This window comes from Symphalangus syndactylus, chromosome 16, assembly GCF_028878055.3.
Source record: "Symphalangus syndactylus isolate Jambi chromosome 16, NHGRI_mSymSyn1-v2.1_pri, whole genome shotgun sequence".
NCBI lineage: Eukaryota > Metazoa > Chordata > Mammalia > Primates > Hylobatidae > Symphalangus > Symphalangus syndactylus.
The window spans coordinates 47,389,232-47,395,231 of NC_072438.2; the positions used below are offsets into that span (position 1 = coordinate 47,389,232).

The 6,000-nt window shown below is 45.7% G+C and overlaps 1 protein-coding gene across 2 annotated transcripts in view; it reads right to left on the bottom strand.

Moving 5' to 3' along the window:
• Positions 1 to 5,013, bottom strand: part of RBM47 (RNA binding motif protein 47) — a 261,367-nt gene extending 256,354 nt beyond the window's left edge. For both annotated transcript variants that reach the window (XM_063619828.1, XM_063619823.1), the window contains exon 1: positions 4,915 to 5,013. The gene's annotated coding sequence lies outside the window, so the exon portion shown is untranslated. The remainder of the gene's footprint in view (positions 1 to 4,914) is intronic.
• Positions 5,014 to 6,000: the final 987 nt, after the last annotated feature.

Here is a 6,000-nt window from a genome sequence, read left to right on the forward strand (position 1 = left end):
GGCACGATCATAGCTCGCTGCAGCTTTGAACTTCTGGGCTCAAGCGATCCTCCCTCCTCAGCTTCCTGAGTAGCTAGGACTATAGGCACAAGCCACCATACCCAGCTAATTTTTACTTTTCTTTTCTTTCTTTTTTTTTTTTTTTGAGATTGGGGCTCACTCTTGTCACCCTGGCTGGAGTGCAATGGCATGGTCTCGGCTCACTACAACCTCCAACTCGCTAATTCAAGTGATTCTCCTGCCTCAGCCTCCTGAGTATCTGGGATTACAGGTGCGCACCACCATGCCCAGCTAATTTTTGTATTTTTAGTAGAGATAGGGTTTCACCATACTGGCCAGGATGGTCTTGATCTCCTGACCTCGTGATCCGCCCGCCTCAGTCTTTCAAAGTGCTAGGATTACAGGCGTAAGCCACTGTGCCTAGCCTATACTTTTTTTTTTTTAGTAGAGACAGGGTATTATTATTATTATTATTATTATTTACTTTATTTTTTTTTTTGAGACGGAGTCTTGCTCTGTCGCCAGGCTGGAGCGTAGTGACGTGATCTCAGCTCATGCAACGTCCGCCTCCCAGGTTCAAGCAATTCTCCTGCCTCAGCCTCCCGAGTAGTTGGGACTATAGGCGCCTGCCACCACGCCCAGCTAATTTTTGTGTTTTTAGTAGAGACAGGGTTTCACCATGTTGGCCAGGCTGGTCTCGAACTCCTGGCCTCAAGTGATCTGCCCACCTTGGCCTCCCAAAGTGCTGGGATTACAGGCGTGAGCTACTGCGCCCGGCCACAAGACAGGGTAGTATTATATTTCCCAGGCTTGAATGTCTTTATTTTTACTTTAAAAGATTAATTTTTTTTTTTTTTTTTTTTTGAGACAGAGTCTCACTCTGTTGCCTAGGCTAGAATGCATGGTGCAATCCTGGTTCACTGCAGCCTTGACCTCCTGGGCTCAATCAAACCTCCTGCCTCAGCCACAGTCTGGGACCACAGGCCTGTGCCACCATACTTGGCTATTTTTTTTTCAGTTTTTCATAGAGACAGGGTCTCACTTTGTTGTCCAGGCTGGTCTCAAACTCCTGGGCTCAAGTGTTTCTCCTGCCTTGGCCTCCCAAAGTGCTGGGATTATAGGGATGAGCCACCTCACCTGGACAAATATCTTTATAAATACTGCTTAAATGTCTTTGTCTACTACATCTAATATCTGAGTAGTTTCAGGGTCAATTTCTTTGACTACTTTTGTTTTTCTTTATTTTCTTTCTTCCTTTTTTTTTTTTTTTTGGCATGTCTAGTAATGTTTTATGGTAATACTGGACACTACAGCTAATACATTGTAGAAATTTTGGATTCTGTTATTTTTGTTCCAGTAGGCAGGTCAGTCACTTTGAGCTTATGTACGAGTTTTTTGTTTGTTTTGCTTTTAACTTCGTTAGGGTAGATCTTTGGAAATTTCAAGATATTTTTCCAACCTTCAGGCTCTGTTTCCCCTGTGGATTTTGTCAAGGCGTAGTTTTAGGCTTTGTTAGGGCATGTCTAGTGTGGGCCTTCCTCTAGGACAGTCGCCTCAAATTTAGTTTGTATCTGAATCATCTGAAGAGCTATTGTTAGAACATAAATTTCTGGGCTTCTTCTCCTGAGTTTCTGATTCAGTAGGTCTGAAGTGGGGCCCTTGAATTTGCATTTCCAACAGTAACGTCTAACAAATTTCCAGGTTATGTTGATGCTGCTGGTCAGGGGACAACAATTTAAGAAATATTGCTGTAGACCATGATCCTTACTTCTATTTATTTATTTTTTTTAAGACAGGGCATCACTCTGTCATCACCCAGGCTGTAGTACAGTGGTGTGATCAGGGATCACTGCAGCCTCAATTTCCCAGGCTCAAGCAACCCTCCTGCCTCAGCCTCCTAAGTAGCTGGGACTACAGGCACATGCCACCACACCTGGCTACTTGTAGTTTTTGTAGAGATGGGGTTTCACCATGTCGCCCAGGCTGGTCTCAAACTCCTGAGCTCAAGCTCAAGAGCTCAAGTTCAAGCTTGAGCCTGCCTCGGCCTCCTGAAGTGCTGGGGTTACAGGCGTGAGCCACCCGCCTGGCCATGGTTCTTACTTTTACGATGTGAACTCTTTGATATCCCAGCTGGATGCCTGGAGTGTCATTAACAAAGTGTTAGAGTGCTTTCCCACTCAGGCTGAGCCATAACTAATGCCCGCCCCCCTCCGTTGCTGCTTGAACTCAGTCTCTGCTCAGCTTCTCCCACCGCACAGAAGCTGGTACCTGGTCATCCTTGGGTAGTCTCACCTTTCAAATGTGCAACACAGCTCTTAACCAAGTGCTCAGAGGACGCCCCCACAAGGATTTTTTGGAGTCCTTCCTCTGCAAAGCTCCTGTCTCCAGTGTTCTACCCAGCAGATTCCAGCTGCTCAGCTGCCTGAAACTCTGAACTCTGCCTCCTCAGCTTAGTAAGTTCTCCTTTTCCTGCTTGGATGCCAGGAAATTGCCCCCCAAGTAAAGAGCCAGAATGATTCTGGGGCTTACAAAAGATGAGTTTCTCGGCCGGACGCGGTGGCTCATGCCTGTAATCCCAGCACTTGGGAGGCTGAGGTGGGCAGATCATGAGGTCAGGAGATTGAGACCATCCTGGCTAACATGGTGAAACCCTGTCTCTACTAAAAATACAAAAAATTAGCCAGGCATGGTGGCAGGCGCCTGTAATCCCAGCTACTCGGGAGGCTGAGGCAGGAAAATCGCTTGAATCCAGGAGGTGGATGTTGCATGAGCTGAGATTGTGCCACTGCACTCCAGTCTGGGCGACAGAGCCAGACTCTGTCTCAAAAAAATAAAATAAAATAAAAATAAAAATGATGAGTTTTTTTTCCCTCAGGGACCAGAGACTTGTACTCTCTCTTGGCCAATTCCTGAAACAGCTGACTAATATTTGTTTTGTTTTGTTTTGTTTTGTTTTGTTTTGTTTTGTTTTTGAGACAGGGTCTCACTCTGTCACTCAGGCTGAAGGGCAATGGCACAATCACAGCTCACTGCAGCCTTGAACTCCTGGGCTCAAGCGATCCTCCCACCTCAGCTCCTAAGTAGCTGGGACCACAGGATGCACAACCATGCCTAATTAAAAAAAAAGATTTTTTTTTTTTTTTTTGAGATAGGGTCTCGCTATGTTGACCATGCTAGTCTTAAACTCCTGGGCTTGCTGGGTGCGGTGGCTCATGCCTGTAATCCCAGCACTTTGGGAGGCCGAGGTGGGTGGATCAACTGAGGTCGGGAGTTCGAGACCAGCCTCAACATGGAGAAACCCCGTCTCTACTAAAAATACAAAATTAGTTGGGTGTGGTGGTGCATGCCTGTAATCTCAGCTACTCAGGAGGCTGAGGCAGGAGAATTGCTTGAACCTGGGAGGCGGAGGTTGCGGTGAGCCGAGATTGCGCCACTGCACTCCAGCCTGGGCAAGAAGAGTGAGACTCGGTCTCAAAAGAAAAAAAAAAACACAAAAACAAAAACAACTCCTGGGTTCAAGCAATCTGCCCACCTAGGCTCCCAAAGTGTTGGGATTACAGGGGTGTGTGTGTGTGTGTTTTAATGGTGGGATGGCTGGTTTAGTACCAATTACTACCCCATTATAGCCGAGAGTGGAAGTTCTGGCTTTAGACCTTTTGAATTTAAGGAAACTTGGACCATCCAGATAAAGGAGTCTACAAAGAAAAAAGCCTAGAGATAAAGGTTTGGAAGGCATCAGGGCACAGCAGTTTGGAAGACCAAGGGCAGAAACCACATAGGAAAGTTATACAAAATGAGAAGAGGGGAGGATCAAAGACAGAATCTTGGGGGAACCACCAGGTTTTCATGGATGAGTGGAAGAAGGTTGGCAAAAGAAACAGAAGGACTGCTCCAACAGTCAAGAGAAGAACCAAATGTTCCAGAAGTCAATGGAGAAGAGGTTTTTAAATTTTTTTGAATTTTTACTGTTTTCCTCCCCTGTGCTAAAAAAAAAGCTTTAAAAATTTTCAAGCAACCTTATGACAATGTACTATTATCAGTCCCATTTTATAGATGGAGATAAAGATGATGAAACTCAAAGGTTAAGTAACTTGCTCAAGGTCAATGGAGCTGGAAAGGGCAGAGCTAGGACTTGGATCCAGGCATTCTGGCTCCAATACGTCACAATGTATGGCTTCACTCCAAAATAAGACAGGATGGCAAATGCTGCAAGGCTGTCCATGAAGCTGAGGATAGAAAAGTGCTTACTGGGGCCAGATACAGTGGCTCACGCCTGTAATCTTAGCACTTTGGGAGGCTAAGGTGGGTGGATCACCTGAGGTCAGGAGTTCGAGACCAGCCTGGCCAACATGGCAAAACCCTGACTTTACTAAAAATACAAAAATTAGCCGGGCTTGGTGGCTCATGCCTGTAGTCCCAGCTACCTGGGAGGCTGAGGCAGGAGAATAGCTTGAACCCGGGAGGCAGAGGTTGCAGTGAGCTGAGATGGCACCACTGCACTCCACCCTGGGTGACGGCGAGACTCCATCTCAAAAAAAAAGGAAAGAAAAGTGTCCATTGGATTAGGCAAAAGGGCCACTGGTAAGCTCAGAAAGGACTCACAGTAATAAACAATAGGTGCTAATTAACAGTTCAACAGGATTGGTTCCTGGCCTAACTGGTCTTTGGGGCCAGCAGCGTGCCATACACATGGCACCTCTCAGCCCCGGCTTGAGTTGTCCTCCTTGGAAACCTATTCCAGGTTTACGCTCTGAAAAAGAGCAGGCACATTCGCTAATGCCTTCAGGAAAGACAAGACCCAGCGCTCCAGCTTCCTGAAGTGTATAAGAGAAGCGTGACGTGCCTGTTTATAACCCAGCAACTATACTCAGGCATAGACTTAGATGCATTTGAACATATCATCAACGCAATTACCTGTACCCAGATTAGCCTCAGCAAATCTTTAAGCTCTCACAGCTGTCTTCAGGTGTTCACAGGATTATTATGGAGAGATGTTGATCAGCTGTTCTCCATGTATCCTGTGTACAGAACAAAAGGAAAGAAGCTTAAATGTCAGCAAAGGATTTAGATGTAAGTGAGAACTCTGTGAGGCAGGGAGGTCCTGTGTATCCAAGCGTTTCCAACCTTTCTGTCTTATTTAGCTCAAATATTCCCTTCTCCACCATACTGCTTCTTATGTTTATTATAACAACAGCAATGACAATAACAAGAATGGCAAATGCTTATGTAGTTCTTTCTTTGTGCCTGGCACTATTATTAAGCTTTTTATTCATATTCATTCAATACTCACAGCAACACGATGACATAAAGACTATTGTCATCCCCATTTTATAGGTAAGAAAACTGAAACAGAGAGAGTGAAGAACTGGCCAAAGATCTCACAGTCAACAAATGGCAGAGCCAAGATTTGAAGCCTTAGGCCAAAGTCCATTGCCTTAACCATGACCCTATGTGCTAACCTGGAGATATTGCACTAGGACAGAATTCAAGATAAGGCAGAGCATGGAGAATTGCTAATAAATTGGCATGGAGGCTGTAGTAGATTGTTACAAAATGGCCCTAAAGGAACCATGCCCCTCTGAACTCACCCGTGTGTCCTCCCCTCCCACGCAGGATCTGTACCAGCAAAATGACTTGCCTGAGCCACTGAGAGGTAATGGAAGCAACTTTCTGGGACTTCAAGCCCAGATCTTAAGAGATCTAGAGCTTCTGCTTTCTCTCTGAGAACCCAACTGCCTTGTAAAGAAGTTCAGGCTGTCCAGCTGTAGACAGCAGCAACGTGGAGAAAGAAGCCTTGGAGGTTGAGAGTCCACATGGAGGAAAAGAGAGGCATCCCAGCTAAGATCCAGCACCAGAGTGGCAAAGGAGGCCATCTTGGATGCTTCGGTCCCAGTTGAACTGTCCCAGCAGACACCATATAGGGCAGAGATGAGCTGGCCAAAATTCTAACTCTAAAAGCGTTGTGGTTTTAGGTCACCAAGTGTTTTCTTCCTTTTTTTT